The sequence below is a fragment of the Chrysoperla carnea genome, chromosome 5, assembly GCF_905475395.1.
Source record: "Chrysoperla carnea chromosome 5, inChrCarn1.1, whole genome shotgun sequence".
NCBI classification, from domain to species: domain Eukaryota; kingdom Metazoa; phylum Arthropoda; class Insecta; order Neuroptera; family Chrysopidae; genus Chrysoperla; species Chrysoperla carnea.
The window spans coordinates 14,850,028-14,871,494 of NC_058341.1; the positions used below are offsets into that span (position 1 = coordinate 14,850,028).

At 30.6% G+C, this 21,467-nt stretch overlaps 1 protein-coding gene across 1 annotated transcript in view; it reads left to right on the forward strand.

Moving 5' to 3' along the window:
• Positions 1-21,467, forward strand: part of LOC123300073 (transducin-like enhancer protein 4) — a 205,102-nt gene that overhangs the window by 93,626 nt on the left and 90,009 nt on the right. The gene's annotated exons all lie outside the window — the stretch shown is intronic.

A 21,467-nucleotide genomic window follows, 5' to 3' on the forward strand; every position in this document is an offset into this window, starting at 1 on the left:
AAAAACAAAGCTAATCGAGTGGCGTTAGGAGTAGGTATATGGAAAAACTAAAAAAAAATACATTTGTTTTTCATATATATATTGATATGAAATAAATATAACAAAAATTGATTTATATCTGTCTAGTGATTTAATTTAATATCATCCAACTCAAACCCACTCTTTTATTTATTTATCAACATTGCAACAAAAAAAGAAAAAAAAAATCCAATGATAATCATAATAAATATAGTTTAATCGAAATATACAGAGAGTTTAAAAATTAACGCATATTTATTCAATAAAATATTATTTTTTTCTGTACAATATCTCGAATATTTTATTTAAAATGAATTAATATTTTTTTTGAAGGTGGTTGTCTTTGTACAATATTGTAAAAATAGTGTACTACATCATACAGCAGTGGTATGTACGTATAGATATGCTTAGCACACTCAAATAAGTATTAATTTTAACATGCTTTTAATTCAACTGTCCATTTATCACGTATTCTGTATGATAATAGCATGATAATAAACATCTGTAATTCTGTATATAATAGACGTTTCTCTTACACTACTTATACTCTAAATATAATTGTTTCTGTCAGCAAAACTTTTAAAAAACTTTGAGTAATTATATCTCAATAATGAAACAGCCAATAGTTTTGGTTTTTTTTTAAACTCACATGCACAAATTCATGAATGTTCAGTTAGTTTTTGAAAATATCTTAAATCTAGTTTTTTTTCTATAATTAAAAAACTTGTTAAAAACACAACAAAACACAACCTTTCCTATGCTCTCCATGTTAATTATTCCAATTTCAATTGCATTTAATTCGAGTTAGAGACGGTCCATCGACTTCAAATTTTTATAGTTAATGTATTATTACATTCCTAATAAGTATACACAAATTTAGAATTTTCTGTCGATATGCCCATAGCAAGACAACAACCTTAATTAAATAAATTTATATTTTTGTGATTTGATTAAATAAAAATATTTAAAATGTATCAAACAAGCCGAATAATAAAATATATATAGATAGGTGGTATTAACAATATATTCATTATAAATATTTATAAAAAATAATGTTTAAAATAAAAACATTGACTAGGTAGTAAAACAAATTGTTTTTATTGATTTTATATTTAAAAATTCAAAATAATTATAATCTGTTTCAAATAATATCATAATCTATATTAAGCTATTGTGAATGCATTTTATAAATATTTTATTTATTATCATCAATGGTGATCAAAACACGATTTACGGAAAACTAATTTATTGCATAGTCTAAACTAGTTATCCACTTCTGTTTATACCATGTATATATGAAATATACATAGTATATTTATTAAGTTTAGTCCCATGTTTGTAACATGTGACTAAACATGTGTTTCCTCTTGGCTTTTTTGAATCAATGTTTTATGAACTCCCATCACATACAAAAATTTGCAATTAATTCGTTTGTAAAAAACAAGTTTGAGAGCGCAGAATCAAATAGCAGTCATACACCTGCGCCGCTGGGCAAAATCAAATCACCCCCAAAATAACTGTGAACCCATATTTTACCCCGTTAGGCGATGAGTTTCAATAAAATACGAACCGCGTCTTCCAATAATTCTGTTAAATAACGTTTGTAAAAAACACACGTTATCCCAAGGAATCACGTGGTTCCATTCAAATTTCGCCCAAGTTTTTTATCCTTTTAGGGGTAGAATTTTGGAAAATCCTTTCTTATAGGATGCCTATGTCATACAAAGAACATACCGTCTAAGTTTCAGATCTTTAAGATCTAGTGGTTTTAGCTGTGCGTTGATCCGTTAGTTAGTCATTCAAGACAAAGCATTTTATCTATAAAATTTTTTCTTTAATTTGTTTTATTTACATAATTATTCTGTACACCCAAATTCGGACTTCGAATTCTAATACATCCATATTTTAAAAGTACTCAACAAAAAACATGAACAAAATGAATATTCAATAAAATATAATAACATTGGTATCAATTTATTATTTTGAATGATTATTATTATTATTATTAAATGAATAATTTAATTTACTAATCAATATATAGTTAATATACATTACTTATATGTATTACAAGTTGTCTGTATATTATTATATATAAAATATAATCAAATTAAATAAAATTTAATATAAATACATTTCTATATTTATTATTGCTGGTATATTTTTATGTGTGTTATATATTTTAAAATACAACCAAAAAAAAAAAGGTAATTTAATGTATTTTTTTTTTTTTATATAAAAAATGGAATTAAAAAAAATTTTTTTATATATGTATGTATATATTAAATTTAATTTTATAAACTGTTTTGTAGCATAAAATATAATAAATTAATTACTATATGCTACATATTTAGTACTAACAAGTGAAAACAAACAATTGACTGAGTTAATTGTTAAAATATCATGTATAGTCAGTATTGATTACTCTATCACATTACACATACACACATGTCACACATACTTAAGGATGTATGAGCATGACAACAATGTTTGATTTAAAGGCTCAAAATTTGTTTGTAGGTAGTCTTTTACTCAAAGAATATGTGGTTAAAATTTCAGCTTAGGTATCCGTGCAAATTTTTAAGAAAAAAGTCATTAAAAATCGATATAAAATACATTGGCTCTTATGGAGGAATCTCAAAAAACGACATGTTTTGGAAGTTTTTGATGATTTTCATTTGGAATGAATGAAAACAAATTTTAAAAAAACTTTTTAATTGAAAGTAAACATATTAGCAATGAATTAGAAAAGAAAAAACTAAGTGTCACCTTCCATATAAGGGATGTAAGAGCAGGGTAGATTAAGGGTTGAAATTATTTTTATCTTATTTTCAACTTTGATGATGAATTTTGTTATAACTTCATGAATGTAGACGAAAAATAAGAATAAAATTTTTCGATATGTGTCTTGGTTTTCGAAATATCGAAAGCTAAATAATTAAACAAAATTTTCAATTTTCGATATTTTGAAAATTAAGCCAGATATCGAAGTTCTATCTCTAACGGTTTACAAGATGGGTCCTACGGACTCAAGACCCAATTGACCTATGTTTTTCATTTACGAATTCGACCTCACTTTCTACGTTGTGAGTACGCTATAAATATTTCATCTTGATATATCTTTTCGTTTTTGAGTTATCGTGTTAGCAGACAGACGGACAGACAAGCGGTAATGGACTAATTAGATGATTTTATGAACACCTATACCAAAATTTTGTTTATAGCATGAATATTTTTAAGCGTTACAAACTTGGGACTAAACTTAGTATACCTTGGTATATTTCATATACATGGTATAAAAACTAAAATACTACCGAACGGTGTTGTATTCATATACTAGGGTTGACTCTATTACCTAAGTGTGGGCTTGTAGAGTACAGAAAGGCAACAAAACACGTGGAAAGTTGGAAGAACGTAGATAATACACCTACAATATACCTTGAATCGTTCTGTAGTTTCTTCTCTGTAGTAACAACAGTGTACAATACTGAGACTGCAAGTTTATAAGCTGTTTTTTGTCTTTATCTGTTGAACAAGATGGTTAAGAACTGTTTTCGAGATACAATAGAAAAGTATCTATTTTGTTTACTCGGTGTTCGTCCAGTATTTTAATGATGCACATTCGGAAAGAATGTGCTTTTTTTTATTAAATACAGAATACTTTTATTAATCTTATATTTCAATTTTATTGAATTCCCTAAAAAAGGAATCCATTTCAAAAGGGAACTATCTTCGGACTATTTGTGGCTTCGAATCATGACAAAATATTGGAAAAAATTTGTCTCATGTTTTGCTTTTCTGAACTATTTAGAATGCAAAAGTAACAAAAATGTAGTTCATTTGACAATTATTTTCTAAGATGTTACATCAAATCGATCCCAGAAATCTCATTCCCTAAGGAATTTTGAGCTATATTTCAAAAATTGTATATCCAATCATAAAAAGAACCCGATATTTGTATTTTTTGGGTCAAAATTACCCTATATATCGAGTTTTATCAAATTCTGAAAAAAAAATTTTGTAATTTTTTTTAAAGGGGTACCCCTTAAGAAAAATCCGAAAAATCGAGACAAATTTTTGGTCTCCGATTTGGATAAAACTCTTCATATATGTTAATTTTGACCAAAAAAATCCAAAAATTGGGTTCATTTAACGATTAGATGCATAATTTTTGAGATAACGTCCAAAATGTCATTTAAATTTCAATTAATTGTGTCGATTTCAGGCTATCAGAGAAAATATTTGATTCATAGTGAAATGAACTGGATTTTCGTGCTTTTTAGGCCCTATAATTACTCTAGAAAATTAATTAAAAAAACCGATACAAAATTTTTTTGTCTTGCAATTTTTAAATTCATCGGTTAAATCGCAAAAAAAAAACGGATGGTTATTTGACCAAAAAATTGTATATTCTAACAATGTTAAACTCAGTGTTTCTTTAATCTATATGAATTTCAAAAAAAAAGTCCTTGTTATAAAGTTATACCTTGTTAAAAACAATTTAAACCCGTATCAAACTCTCTCTTACATTTCAATTTTGGAATTCAATGGAAGGTAGCCACCCTGTATTTATTATAACCAATATGTGTAATGTAACCAGACAAAAAACATAGAAAGAGTTATATGTACAGTAATAGAGTTATGTGAATGATGAAAAAAAATACACACACACTGGCCGGTTAATTTCAACTTGCAACTATTACACTCTATTCCATACTAACTACATATGGAATGAGAAATAATGGGTCAAAGAGGGTGAGTTCGGACGTAGAGGGCGGGGGGGGATAATAGGGGGATGTTTGTTGTTATAATATATGAGGTACATATACACAACTTTTTATTATTTGAAAAACATTGAAAATACATAATATTGTGTTCAACATCAGTATCACCCACCGCACTCACCCCTTTCGATTGATGGGGGATGAGGGTTGATTATTTATATATTTTTTTTGTTGGTATGATCATCGCGTATAACATAAATCAAATTAAAAACATATATGTATGTATGTATATATTTTTAAATGATTACTTGCAACATTGCGCTCGCCTGTCGCGCTAATGTTATCATTATTTGTGCTGTATGTATGGGGATGAGTTGATTGGGAGTTATGTCGGGGTTGATTTAACACAGTTGATGATGCAGTTAGTTGGGGGATCAAGCGGGACGATGATTGTTAGTTATGTATCCGAGAGTGGTTCATTTGATACGATGTATTTTATTATCGTTATTATGTGTCATTCGAACCAGGAGGCAAGGGAACGGTTCGAGTGTATATAAAGTTGATTTTTTAATACTCCGTACAATTTTTGATTGATTTCCTTAAGTATTTGGATGGACGGTTGTTAGTCGAACTATGAAGTTTAAGGGACTCATATTGTAATGCTCTACCCCTAGTAATTTCGATACGATAAAAGACCACTAGGTAAATTCTTCGAAAACTTTGCTATACTTAATACAAAGAATGTTTAATATAAATTAAGCACGGTTTTTTTCAATTACCCACAAGGACTGTCCGTAGAAAACTTTTCATATAGACTATTCATCCTGAACTCTCCATATCGACTGACTTTTATTTTACAGAATCCATAACTGAGCATATAACCCGATTTCATTCAAATGTTATTCGCACAGTCACGTTAGATGAGACTTAATTCCGTTCTTCCAGAAAAGACTTACACAACCGCTCACGTTACCAATCTCGTTACAATATTTACCATTTCACTTTAATATCGGAAGATTTCATATCCGTAGAGTAAGAATTTTGTTTTCATGCTCATTAAATGATCGTCCAAATTCTCGGCCAGACAAAAGTTTGAATGCGTGGTCTATAAAAATTCTAGCTATAAGGGTCATCATTTTCAAAAAACAGGCGAGATAGAATCTTCCTTTAATTAACTTGATAATTTGTTGACTAGAAACGTACTTCTACAAAAAAAATATTCTAAACGTACTCGTGTGCAAAATAAAAATACTCTTATAAAAAAATCGATTTAGTGATTTTAACTTATAGCCTTCATGTAAAGAAAATCAAAGAAACGTTTTGTTGAAAGAATCCAGTTTGATTCAAATCTGGCCACATATTTTCAGATAGATAAAAAACGAAATTTCAAAAGGACTGTTCTTGTCGGGCGTTGATTTAACACAGTTGATGATGCAGTTAGTTGTCAATTTCTTGCCTTTGTACTGATGTCAATTTCAATGTATCTTACGTTAAAATTTGATAATGTGCGAGAATATATTGCAAGATCTAAAATCAAAATGAAATATTTTTTTCTATCTTATTCTTGCAAATCCACTTTTGATATATAGTCTCTATGGCAATTGCAGGTTTTGACGTCAACAAGTGTTATTTTCCTTTCTTTCTATTTGTACATTTAAAATTCTTCATACTTTCGTAGTTATTGACGTTATCCAAAAATAGATTTCACACGATGTTTTGGCCCAATAATGAACTTCTTTTGAAGCGCAATTATAAAGTTTTAGGACAAAGACCCTTTCCAAAAAATTCGTCATCATTTTATATTGGCTTGTTTTCAAAAAGCTTGCAAATTTATAGAAAGAAATATTGCTTAAATCTAAAATCATAATTTTAATCACCTGTACATTATAAAAAGTTTCGAGTAGTTTTTTGCTATGGTACTCTAAAAAAAGTAATCTATTTGAAATTATTATATAAAACGAGTTGAATAGATATTTTAGCTTTTTTTTTTTGAAATGTGAATACTCTACTAGTAACTGGCAGCCAATTGTACATATCTAAAAGTTAATCATTTGAAAAGTTTTCGATACGTACAAAAAAAAAAGTTAACAATATAATTTTCTGTTTATAAAAAAAATTGTTCAATGAATGTTCAACGAATTTTGTTTTTCGTAAATCCACTTAAAAAAATAATCATTTTGCAACGTACAGTTATCACATTTTTAATACAAAATCATTATATATACAAATGAAGTCCAAATGTGCGCTACAGTTTTTCGAATAGTAAAAAATTTATGCTTGTTTTCTTTAGCCGATGGCAGAGCTTGAGTCGTCAGGCTCATTTTCACATTTTCTGACAAAGGCAAGCTTATATTGTCGTCGCAAAAATCAATTAATTGTTGAGCGTTCAAAAATATTAAGTTTGAGCATCCCTGAATTCATTTTTCGTATAAATTCTGCTCGCATAATATAAAATTCATTAGCCATGTAATTTTGAAATTCTTTAACTCGTACTGTTATAAGTGCCTTCCTTTTAACATACACAACAAGTGAAATTAACAAAATTAAAAAAATCCCGACAAATGTTTCGGGTACGGAACTCTAACCTTCAAACAAAGGGTACATTTAGGGGCCACGATACTGCAGACAAACAGACGAACGTACATTCCGTTCAAACTTAGAACACCTCTCATTTTGGTTCGGGGGTAAAAAATATCTCTCAAATATGAAAATAAAAAAACCGACCTGTTACAGATCGAGGATTAAAATTTCAACTTTCTTTATTTACCCTACTTTTATCAATCCTCTAAAGGACATGTAAAAAGAATCATAGAAATTTTCACTTCATTGTGGACTAATTGTTGGAACAAATAGTTTCCTTAAAGTACTTTTCAATTCCCTGTATGAATTGTAATTCAAACCAAAAAGATTTCCAAACGATTAAATAATTATAAAAATTTATCAGTTCCTCCTTTCTCTCGAAAGGTTTTCTAAATATAATTTATGTGCACCCCCTAAATATATTGGGGTGATATTAATGGCATTTTAATTTTATTGTCAAATGAAAGGAAAAAATTTTTTTTTCTCGCTTTTTCTTAACCACTGAACATTTCCGCTGTTTTATTTTTATTTAGAATTATCATTTTATTCATTATCGCGCATTAAAATTGATCATCAGTTTTATTTAATTTATCAAAAGAGTTATATTCTATATTTATTATCGGTAGTGATATTTTTACAGATGAATAAAATAACATTTTTTACCCCTTCGTATGAAATTAATTCCCTATACAATATTTTAAAAATTTATATTAATTCTATTTTTTGAATAACGTGGGATTTTACGTGATTTTAATAAGTAAAACTTCAAATTTGACTTCAACTTACATATGCGTTAATTAAAGTACAAAGAATAATGTTTGACATTAATTTTACCGTTAAAAATTCGGAATACTGCGATAAATTGATTAAATGATCAAAGATCAATACATACTCTTAGGCAGTCTACCAACGACGACTCTAGTTAGAGTATTGATGATTGAAGAGCGATATCTATAGTATCAAATTTATAAGCATCACTTGCACGCAATTAAATATATATTTTTGTAGTTGCGTGGTATTGTAAAGCTAAAAATAACTCATTACTTGACTGCAAAGCATGTTTTTAGTTTATACGTATGTACCGTGCAATAAACCAAAGCTTTTTTACAATACTGTAGGTTTACAAGCTGTTTAACAAAATTATTTCTGTCCCAAGGACAACTATGGGACACGAAACACTTAATATGAATAATTTCGTAAACTTCATTGACGAATCTTGATCGAACTATACTTAGAAATAAGTAAAACTCTATCTTTTCAGTTGTTCAACAATTTTCATTGTACTTTCTCTAAGATTTAAAATTAATAGCGAGCTTTTAAGATATAGGATTTATTTACTATATTTTTTCTGAAGATTACATTTTCATATTACGTATTATAAAAAAAAAACTTGAAATATGAATGTAAATGCATTCTTTAATATCTAACTACAGCTTAGAAAAAAAGGTTTTTTTTTTCGTTAAAAAATATATCATAACTGCATATTAAAGTTTAATACCTCTATTTTTATATAAAATAAATATAATCTACACTTCATATGACAGACTGTGGAATATTACTACTATCTTTAAGCATATAAAACGTATACCATGAAAATGTATATTAAAGTATACTAAACATGAATCTATTTAATACTTTGGAAGCATATTTAATGCTTTTTTATGAAGGGTGTATATCGTCTAGAAAAGAAAATTATCCATGAATTGTGTGTTTAAAAAAAGTATATAACGATTGTCTAAAAATTAACGCAAAAATTTATTTTAATAGAAAACACAGTTTTTAATTAAAAGCTTTAATTTTTTTAACGGATCCCTGAACTCCCATTTGCAAAATATTTAAGAACACTCTGCAATAAATTGCCTTTTTCTTTAAAGCCTTGGCAAAACTGAGCGGATTTGGAAAATCATTGCCAATTTTTAGTTTTTTCGGGTACGGAAACCAAAATCGCATTTGAAACATAGCTAAGCGTTAAATTACATTTAAAACAAAACCGAAAAAATCAAAATTGGTTCATCCGTTTAGGCGCTACGATGCCACAGATAGACTGACAGACACACACACACACACACGCATAGTTTCTTTGATATTGTCCAAGGTTCCATACGAATAGTTATTTCTTGGATTGATTTTAGGCAATTGCTTAGAAAATTTATTTTATTACAATGCATAGTTAGCTAAGTGACTTCATTCTAAATCCAATATGGAGGACCACCCAAAAAGGCGGTACTAGTTATTTTTAACTCCCGAAATAAAAAGGGGGTGTTATAAATTTTGACCGCTGTGTGTGTGTGTCTGTCTGTCTTTCTGTTCAATCGTAGCGTCTAAACAGATGAGCCGATTTTGATTTTTTTTTATTTGTTTTAAAGGAAATTTAATGGAGAGTGTTCTTAGCTGATCAAGTGCAAGTTGAGGCTTCCTTACCTCAAAAACTAAAAAATTTGCTACGATCATCAAAGAATCAGTTCAATTTGGAAAAGGTTTTACCGAAAATAGTACTTTAGGAGAGTGTTGTTAGGCCCGTTTCAAGTACGGGGTTAGGGTACCGTACCTCAACAAATTTATGAAGAGGTTTTTAATTTTTGTTAATTTTTTTACTTTTTTATGCACTCCCATGATTTGTCTATCAAATGAAAGAATTTATCTAAGAAGAATACGCATGTAAATCGGATGATTATGCATTTTTATGGTAAAAATAAGAGTATTAAATCTGCTTATGATTGTCAAATGAACTACTTGTCGTCATTAGTGATTTTCGCATTAATATACATAATAATAAATTTTATCTAAACATTTATTTTTTGATAAATCTGAGCTTCACACAAATCACCTCATCAAAAGTTTATATTTATATATCTATATATACATTCAGTTTAGCCACTTATAAATCAAATTTGGTTAAACTGTGAGAACCAAACCATATTATCCCAACAATATTCATTTCTAAAAGTGTATATACCTCTGTACTAATTGTTAATAATAGTATATATATGTATATTGAAATACTCTGGTGGAAATACGGTACAGTAACAAAACAAAACTAGAGGAGATAATCTAGTTTCTACCAACAAAATTCTACCTCTACACTGTATCTATGTATATACCTAGTGAACAGTACAGTAATTAGATAAAATTGTGGTTAAGTTAATCTAAAGCACATACGAACGAGAAAGCTTGATGACAACCCAAACAAAGTTTATGTTAGGTTTTGTATTCCTATTCTGCAACTCTCTCTCTCTGAAAATTTAAATTCATTTTGTACAGGGTAGCTAATTTTGTGTACTGACCTGAATGCCCAGAGAAAGTTAGGACGACATTAGGTGATTTGGGTTGGCGAACATCTGACTTTAAATGCACAAGCACAATTTACAAAATATAAAAAAGCACCGAAAAAAAATTAACCCACAAAATTAATAAGTCAAATTCGTTTGTTGACTGTATGTGTAGTTTCTGAGATATCGTCCAAAATCACCTTCAAAGACCAACTTTTCGAATCAATTGGCAACAATTGCTTAGAAAATATTTGTGTACTAGTCAAATGAATGAGATTTTTGTAACTTGGGAGCCAATTACTTCAGAAAACTAAAACGCCAAAACGAATTTTATTTTTTTTCAATTTGTCGATCAATATCAATCACCTGAAATTTTACGAAGAAAAATACAATCAACTTTACTTGGCCAAAAATTCTAATCTCATTTACATTGAAGAATCGGGAATCGGTGATTTTTTAATATTGATTTGAACTTCTGAAGATTTTTCTTATAGCTATGTTTTCTGTATCATTTTTTCCTTATTTTCGAAGTTCGCTCGATGCATTAAAATTTGCGTGGATAAAATTACCGATCCTGTATACATCCTTTCTTTATCTCACTCTAACACACATATACATTGGATAATGTATGGTGGTAGTGGTCACTTGGGGTTGACCACAAAACTCACTGGTTACCTAACCACTGTTGCTGTTATATAGCTTGAATGTAACAACGTCACGGTAACGTATTCATATTGTATAGATTGTTCTCTGCCTCTCGTACGGTAGTTGTATAGTTACACAAAAGTGATATCCTCCATTCTCTCAATGTTGTTAAATTCATCCATCCATTTCCCTATTGCTTTTCCTATTATCCTGTCATATAATAATATCCTTGGTTTTATTGTAGATATAAATTTCGAAGGTCTAGTGTCCGGTGTAGTTCATTCAAGTCCATTTTCAAATAAGAATATAACTGACGACTGTTGTTTTTACCAATATAACGTCACCAAAATGGCTGACAGCGTTTTTGCAAAACGTTTAAAATTTAATTTAATTTTATGATAAGAAAGTGTGTTTATTTTGTCGAAATATGTTTTTTGTGGCTTTTTATTAGAAAAATCAACATTTTGAAGTACCATCCATCCAGTCAGCCATCTTAAAGTACAAGAGAAAGTTATTAAGACCGTCCTTGACAAAAGTTTTTGGAGCCGTTCTGCAATGCATGTCTAATACCACGCCTGGCTCTAGGCCTGTAATGTACGATACAAAGTATTATTGGAGTTCTATGTGTGTGAAAGTCTATGATCTAAGTATATAAACTTTAGAGGTTGGTAGTACCTACTACTTGATTTGGTTATATGGTTTGGTAACCACAAAATCTTCTTCTCTATTTGGTGATGATGTCCATTTTAATTTTAATCATATAGATAACTGTTAAATTATATAAATGAGAAATTTTATTCATTCATCTTAGTTGAAGGTGAATTCACACTGGTTGAAAATGATGTTGATTGGCACTATAGTCATGTCTAGAGTAATGATAGAGTTTTGCTACGGCTAATAAATTTTTTTATCTGTTCCAAAACAGTAACCATTCGACTCTAAATAAGTTGAATATGGCAAAAAAATGCATATTGTCAACTTATTATGCAGGTATCTATCAGTGTCAGAAAATCTGAAGGCACTTGAGTGCCGAGGAAGAGAAAGGAAAGAATGGTACAAATAGCTGGACTTAAGAACCGACTTTGATGGCGAATGTTCATTGCTCGAATCATCGATAGTCGATATTTCAAACCTCTTGGATTGACTTTTAAACAATCGAACAATGAAAATTTATCTTCCACTTTGGTTCTTGATTATGGTTGTAATATATGTTCAATTCTCCCCACCCCTTTTCATTCCCTTTTCTTGCTTTGTCGTTTCGAATTCCTCTTTGTTTTGAAACCAACCTAGTGCCTGAAGGATTTCTTCCCTGTGATATAAACAAATTTTGGAGACCGCTTATGTTGAAGTGTTTCCTTAACTGAAAAATTTCCCAAATTTTCACTGAAAACTTTTAAAGGAATCTAAGAAAGTAATCTGTATTAAAATTATTTTCTTCCTCTTTTTGGATGAAAATAAACAATTTAAAAGATTGAAGTAAATCAGATAAAAGACACAAAACAGATGATAGCAAATAAAAGTTGTTCCATTTTCCAAATATATATAAACACAAAAAAGATAAAAAAGTTATCTGTATTATCATCAAAAATAATTAATTATCTAAATAATATTTAAGATTATTATTTCATTAATAAAATTAGTTTATACAAACAAAATATTATAAAATTCATTAGTTTAATTAGTGTTGTGTGTACGCTTAATACTAGCTGGTTGGAGTTCTTCTATAAATGGAGAAAGTAATGAGAGCAAAGAAGCACGATGAAGATAGGACAAAGATAAACATACTTAATGTAAAGTATCTTTATATGATTGTCCTGAATGATAAATGTACAATATCCTGTTCTGTTTGAAAAGCGAAGTTTGTTTATCGCTTAAGACACACTCTTGAAGGAATATCTCCGCCGATTAAACACGTCGTTAAACAAGTTAATTGAAGTGAAGTACTCGCATCTATAATCACCTTTCATGCAAGCATCTCTAGTTTCCTGACTGCCAAGGAAGAGATTTGTACTGTGGAAGGAATCCACAAAAACAGGGGATAAGTGACCACCTTTCCATCGAAACCCAGTTAGGAAAGTCAATGCGATCCGACAGATTACGAGTAAATGTCTCTACTATCAGAGACACTTGAATATTCTCGACGGAGTAAAATCTTTCAAGGCGACAATTTTTAACTCTCCCTGTGTAGGTTTTGTTCTCAAAAAAGTAAGCAAATTCCCATTTTCTGACAAAAAAACAAGATGGAAAACAAACCAACAACTGTTAATATTTTCCTAGATTAGCTAGAATTAGCGGCTTAAAAGGTTGGACCAAGGCTCAACCAAGACATGATCCCGCTTGTTTTTCAACTGAATATCCATCTCGTATTTAATAAATATCTTCATTAAAGTTTTACTGTGTTTTCTTTTTTTCTTTATAAATAATGTTTTGAGGCTACAATGCTGTATAACATTAATATTAAAGAAAATAACATCAAGTTAAGAATAAGAGAGAGTGTGAGTAATGGAAGGGATTGGAGTGGGGGATTGAGAGGAGTGGGGCTGTTGTTATTAAATAGAAGAACATAGATATATTCTAGATGTACATGTTATGTACAAAGTCTAAGGGTGTTTTAATGTGTTACATGTAACGAAAAACGGGAATATTATGGAGAGATAGAGAAGAAGAGGCTGTTTGTATTACATTTTAAGTAATAAACCTGAAACTCTTAGTAGTCAGATATATTTACTACTAATATATACATAATCAACTACCTTTTGGGAATATTGTTGTACCGCCATATAGTTCACTTCGAAAAAGATGGGGGGAGTAGATGGAAGGTATAATGTAATGTCATTCGTTTATTCATGTGTTTTCGTGGTAAAGAGAAATTGTTAAAATAAAATAGGAAGACATGGAAATTTTGTATATGGAGTGTTTACTTGAAATTTATTCTTTATCTTCTCACTCTTTTAACTTTTTAGATGTTACAGTCAGGTGTGCCTTAATTCCTTGAAGGTATTTCAGTTTTGATGAAAATGAAATGTCTTTTTTCGGTTCTTAATTTAACTTGGTCATTCTTTGACCTTCGGTTAGGTTAGTTTTTATTGGCTGTCCACGAAGGACATACTAAGGCTACGGAACCCATTGTGATACCATATATGTGTTTTACCATCTTTCCGCTGATAATTTCATTTATCAGCTCCTCAATTTCAGAGGCTGATGCTTAGACCTTTGATACATTTATTTTTTAGGGGGCTACAGAGCGTGATCTTTTTTCTGCCAATTCCTGCTAATTTATTCCAATACCGACTTCCAAATATAAAGCTCCCGTGAATAAATGAAATAATTTTGTTCCACACAAGCTTCACACATACAGCACAGCTGATGTATGCTGTTATTATATGATTCTACGTACAGGTTGGAGTGGGAATAGGAGTGGGAGAGAACATACATTCATAGAGTAGTATGTATGTTTGTAATAGTAGAAGCAGCTGATGTTATGTATGTTCTGTTGATGAGTTTAAAACGCTTGTTTAACAATGTTCAACTTCATATATACAGGATGTGCCAAAAAGAGAATACAAAATTAAATAGACGAGACGTCTTCGGATAACAGGCGCTATTAAAATCGGATGAAGCTATAGTATTCTGTCGAGGCCAGACGCTACGCAGAAAAATCGCAGCTTCGCCGCCGGGATCTCTCCCAGGATTGATGAATTCAAGGTTTCGGACTCACATTCTTAATCTGATATCCTGCATATTTCTGTAGGTGCAAATAACATGTAGGAAGGTTTGATCTCCTTCATACAGGTTCTGAAAGTGGGATCATTAGAGATCCTCATGTTATGAAGGTGATAGTTCAATCGACTAACTGTACTCCTGTTCCTAACTGTACTCTAGTAAATTAAAGGCGAGCACAGTCGAATCGCCAATAGTTGTGGATATACACGGTTTGACCTGTCGCATGTCCTGCGCAAAGTCCCAATAAACAAGATGGGGGCTTGTCGTAACCATTCTTTAATTCGGTAAATTACGGAGCATCATGCTATTGGAATGACCGGTAAATGAAAGGGGCGTTCGAGACGACCCATCTCGTTCAACGTCCGCTGCATTCTCTTTAATGCCAGAGTGATCTGGTACTCAGAAAACCCGACTGTTTTGGTTCAGTGCTAGGCGATTTAGCTCCTCGAAGTTCATAGACTACCCTCCATTGAAAACATGATTAAAGTGAACACATTGTGAATTTTCGTACACTTTGTATCATAATATTATAGTTATATGTAATATAGGAGAGATCTCGTGTAATTAGGTGTCTAATTATAATGCACCAAGGGTACTAAGTAATCATTGAGGGGTTGTTGTGTTGTTCACTTTAAACATAGTGTATATGTATAATATTATATAGAAAGGGTGATGGGTTTTTCAACATAGAAGTGGTTTATATTAGGTGTGGTATGCGTTTAATTCTCACACGTAATAATAATTTTATTTATAAACAGCAATATGAATTGTTGTTTACTGTAATTGTTTTATTAATGAAGTAGTTTTTTTTTTATGGAAAAATGATTGATCGTTTTTAAAATAGGTAAATATTATTTTTTTTCGGAGATAATTATGAAATGAGTTGGATTTAATACACGGATTATGATTTTTGTAGGTGGTCTTTTAACTGCAAAATTTGTGTATATTAATATATAGGGTGTTCTGTAATAAGATCCCATTTGGAAAACATAATAATGTCTTACGAGTATTATACAGGGTAGAACTTTTTAATAATCTATACTCCTTAATTTCTCAGAAATTATGCTCCCAACAATTAAATAAACCCGATTTTTGAACTTTTTGGGTCAAAATTACCTTATATACTGAGTTTTATCGAAATAGGGGGAAAAAATTTTTTCTCGATTTTTTCGATTTTTTTCAAAGGGGTACCCCTTAAAAAAATCGAAAAATTTTGTTGTTATCGATTTTGATAAAACTCAGTACATAAGGTAATTTTGACCCAATAAATTCAAAAATTGGGTTTATATGACGATAGGATTCGTATTTTCGGAGAAAATTGCTCTTCATGGACGATTTTGGAGGATATCTTAGAAATTATGCTCCCAACAATTAAATTAACCCGATTTTTGAACTTTTTGGGTCAAAATTACCTTATATACTGAGTTTTATCGAAATAGGGGGAAAAAAATTTTTCTCGATTTTTTCGATTTTTTTCAAAGGGGTACCCCTTAAAAAAATTGTAAAAAATCGAAAAAATTTTGTTGTCACCGATTTTCATAAAACTCAGTACATAAGGTAATTTTGACTCAAAAAATTCAAAAATTGGGTTTATATGACGATAGGATTCGTATTTTCGGAGAAAATTGCTCTTAATTGACGATTTCGGAAGATATCTCAGAAATTATGCTTCCAACAGTTAAATAAACCCGATTTTTGAACTTTTTGGGTCAAAATTACCTTATATACTGAGTTTTATCGAAATAGGGAACAAAAATTTTTTCTCGATTTTTTCGATTTTTTTCAAAGGGGTACCCCTTAAAAAAATTGTAAAAAATAGAAAAAATTTTGTTGTCACCAATTTTGATAAAACTCAGTACATAAGGTAATTTTGACCCAATAAATTCAAAAATTGTGTTTAGATGACGATAGGATTCGTATTTTCGGAGAAAATTGCTCTTCATGGACGATTTTGGAGGATATCTCAGAAATTATGCTCCCAACAATTAAATAAACCCGATTTTTGAACTTTTTGGGTCAAAATTACCTTATATACTGAGTTTTATCGAAATAGGGAACAAAAATTTTTTCTCGATTTTTTTCAAAGGGGCACCCCTTAAAAAAATTGTAAAAAATCGTTGGTTTCATTTGTCTGATTTGAAGTGCCTAAGTAAAAAGAAACCTTTAAAACTTTTTAGTTTTTTTTTAAATATCATAATTTTGATATATATCGGATATATATAAAAAATATCCGATATTTTGATATTTATAATAAATATCGGATATTTTCGAACCCTGTATTTAAATATATTTTTATCATATATGATTGTTTTAATAATGTCTTATTATTATTATACGCCAGAGATTCCAAAACCATGTAACGTTTTGGCCACTACTTAATTCATGGTTTTGCCGTTTAATTCCTAGCGAATTAAAGTTTTTAAACCAGATATCGTATAAACTTTTTTCTCTTCTCTTTAAACGAAGGGTCATCACAGTGTCTTGCCAAGTTCACAATAGAAGAAATTGTCCAATTCAGAATCGATAAAAAAAAAACATTGTTTTCCAAACGATTATTATGCATTGTTTGTTTGTATAAAATTAGGTATACCCTTCCCTTTTCGATCATCATTGTCGATTCAAATTTTCACAAAAGCTTCATTTACTGTTGTCTGTCTCAACTGAACAATATTCCAAACATAAAACACACACAATTCATATTTTATATGTAAACGTGTTTAAGTAAACATGTTCTATTATATCAATAGAGTTACGTCTGTACACAATTCTCTATATATACGTTTGTTCGTCAAATATATATGACCAAATATTGACATACTCATATGGTCGGTAAACACGTATTCTACAATATCAGCAGATATAAAGTATCTTGGAGGATGAGTAGTAACGTGTAGTGTAAGGGGGGTAACAAAGCAGAATGTGGTGGTTTTAACAACACAACCCTTGTGAGGATAAATGTGTATGTGTGTGTGTGTGTCTCTCTCTCCCCCACATTCAAAACTGTTTACATCCCCTATATTCTATTCCTTTTTCGAATAGGGATGAAAGGAAGAATAGTATAAACGTTGAACAAGCAAATATATAGTACTCTCTACATATTGAAGAACTAGTATATATATGGTATTGCTCGATTGATGCTCTTACAAATAGCACCCTTCATCGATGGTAAATTATTTGAGTTACTAAACTAACAATCCTGGTGACGACAACATTTAATGTGCGCCTCCGTAATAATGCTTTTCGTTGTATGTACTGTTTCGTGGGTCAATCGAAATCTAACCTTTATGTAACTAAAAATTTAACCCTTGTTATTATATCTTTTTATATTGGAAAGTTGATTATTTTCCTACGATTCTACAATTATTTTAACTGGTTGAATAATTATGATTTCATTTGCTTCCGAGGAAGATCAATTTTAAAACAAATGATACAGAGAAATGGCTTAATTTGCAAATAAATTCGATTACAGAGTTTTAAAATTAAATGCTTTTCTAGGAGAGGAGATTGTAGAAACGCCAAAACCTTTCAGTCTATTACTTTATACATTACTTTCTTTGTAGTTTAGCATCAATGGTGTTTTAAGGTATTTCCTCCATGGTATTAGCATTTCCTATGCTAAAACTGTGTTAGAATTTTTTTCGACAAAATTTTACGAGAAATTAAATTTAAGAACTTATTAGGGCTCATTATTAAATTCCAAAGTTTCAGAAACTTCGGGATCTCACAGCCAATAGTATTCTGAGCATGTTAAAAAAATAGACCAAATCTGTTGAGTTCATTCATGCTGGAAATAAGTGAATAAACCGACGAATCCACTAAATACTTTGATGGCAAAAATTCGCCATATCTCGTTTGTAAGCCACCCGGTATATTCAATTTAAAAAGCGTGGAGGGAAAAAAAACAGCACACCACAATGTAATATAAGTAATAGCGTATGAAGAAGGTAAACTAACAAAACACAGGCATAGCGTAGGGAAGTGTAATCACTAACAACAAGAAAAAGGGGGAAATAATATATTTTACACGCACGCATACATACGTATGATAAGCATTCAAAAGGTCCGCTATACGTATGAACTGAGTTGAGTACTACACAGGAATATACAACAGCCCGTGATTGTGAAATGAATTTGAGAACCCTAATCAAAGTATTGTCAAAATGATAAAAGGGTGAATCGCCAACCATCTCCACATATACATATAGGCACCAGGAGTTTTAGCTGGCTGGAGTTTTATGTTGAAACAGATGTATACTGTTTGTTGTATATTTTATGATGCCTAAAATAGTATGGTATGATTTTTTAATGTATTTACATGTATTTTTTTAGTACTCTATCGACCGGACGACAGTAACAGATTATGGTGTCTCATTTTCTCGCCGCTTCTTCGAAGGGAACTGAAAAGTATGTCAATATTGCCTAGAATGAGAAAAAACTTTAGTTTTTCTCTTATATAGAAATAGGCTAAAATTTACTACACTTTTATATGGTCATAAGTTACATCTTTTTCCTGAATTGCAACTAAAATTTTGCATTTTTTTCGAAAAGCCATCAGAGAAACTTGAAAATATCCAGAATACTGCTGCGTTTCTTTAGAAAAGTTAGTTCTCATTTCAAACGTTTTGTTTCTTGAAAGATTCTTGATTTGGAAGCCACTGAAGCTTCCCGCTACGATGTGATTCGCGCACCTTCATCACATTATGAGCTAACATATCTGTAGATTTTGTGGGGAAGGAAAGGCATCACTTACATTCTGCGTGATTACAAATACTCCTTCCATAGAACAATTCAAATGAGAAGGCGCCAAGTGTCGTCAAGAAATGAACCCTGTTGCTTGATTTGTGAAACGATAATACTTTCATACACTCGACTTGAGAAATAAGCAAGTTGTCATTTTCTAACATAATGTTTCACGAATTATCGAATCAAGATTGACACGTCATCTTCGTCAGTAAATTATCTACGATTCTGCCTGACTTGTTAAACCACAATACCTTGCACATTATATTCTCTACGTGAGAGGTCATTTAGTCTTGCCCTTTTAATTCCATGACATTTCCAAGTCAACGAATCCAGAGCTATAGATTGACATGATAATCAAAAAAAGCGTTTTTGATAAAATCACCCTTGCAATAAAAACAAACACGAAGAATTTCAAATAAAGTGAAACAAACTATGTATACACATACAATAATAAAGAATAGGTTAAACGGATATTTGATTGCGGTCGGATTGTCGGTATATACACAGTCGTGGTGGTAGTGTGTATTCGGTTTGTAGACCAACCAACCATTCTGGTCCGGTTCTACTGTTTGTCCGTCCATGCACCATGTTCATTTCAAGCGGAACACCATAGTGTATATATATTTTGTTTGGTATAAGGCCAAATGTGGTAGTTGACAGTCATTTCAGACCAATAGGGAATAATCCTGATATCGAATTGTCCATATTACCCATAAAAATGTAAAACTAGACTTGATGCCATAAGAAAATTGAAAAGTTAAATTAAAATTGATTTAAAAAACGAAGAAGTTGTAAGCAATCAAAGATTGCATTCAAAGGTTTGACCATCTCCTTTTAGCAAAACAAAGTTTTATATGTAATCTCTATGGCGATACTCATGTATGACGTCACTAGTGGGTATCTTCCTCTTTGTTTAATTTGGAATTTTAAACGTTCATATCTTGCATACTATTATTGCCACCGATAGCTTCAAATTAGTGAATATTTATTGATTACGATTTTCAACTAAGGAGATAAGTAAGAAAGGCGAATAACAGTTGTTCTGAGGCACTAGAAAGAGATAGATTTTCGTTTACTAACACTTTAAATACTGTAATTTTCCAGGTGTCGCAACGCCCTCAATAAGTATTCATGTTTTTTAAGGATGTTCGAGCAGGGTTGATAGACGGTTGAAATTATTTGTACCTTTTTTTTTGATATCTGCCTTGGTTTTCGAAATATCGAATATATTACTTAATCTACGCCCTGAAGGAATAATAATCTATTTAAAGCTTACCGCTACCTTTCAGGTTTCTTGTAAGATTAGTGACCGGCTTGGCAACATTCTTTCAAATTTCCAGCTGTTCTGCCATGACTGTCAATTACCTCGCTTGGTACCAGACCTAAAATATATATTCAGAGGCATTAACTATATTGTGTAGTCGTATAATGTGCCTACATTACTTCCCTATGTCTCTCTTCTGGTCTGTTTGTCGACTCAACCATAATATACCGCTCGTTGCTGGTGCTCTCTGCTCACCCATCACCCACCCATCTAGCCGCCTACTCGTGTGTAATGTGTTTGTATGTTTATAGCACCTATAAATGTCTGTCGGTCTGCTTTTCAGCTTTACTCTCTCTTCTACTCTGGTTAGTTCATAATATAGATGCGACGAGATACTACTATTCTGTGTATAATAAATTTTAAACAAGTCTCTCTACGTTTATTGATAGAACAATCTCAATTCTCTTTTGTAAATTGGTTTATATATACCATATTTATTAGTTG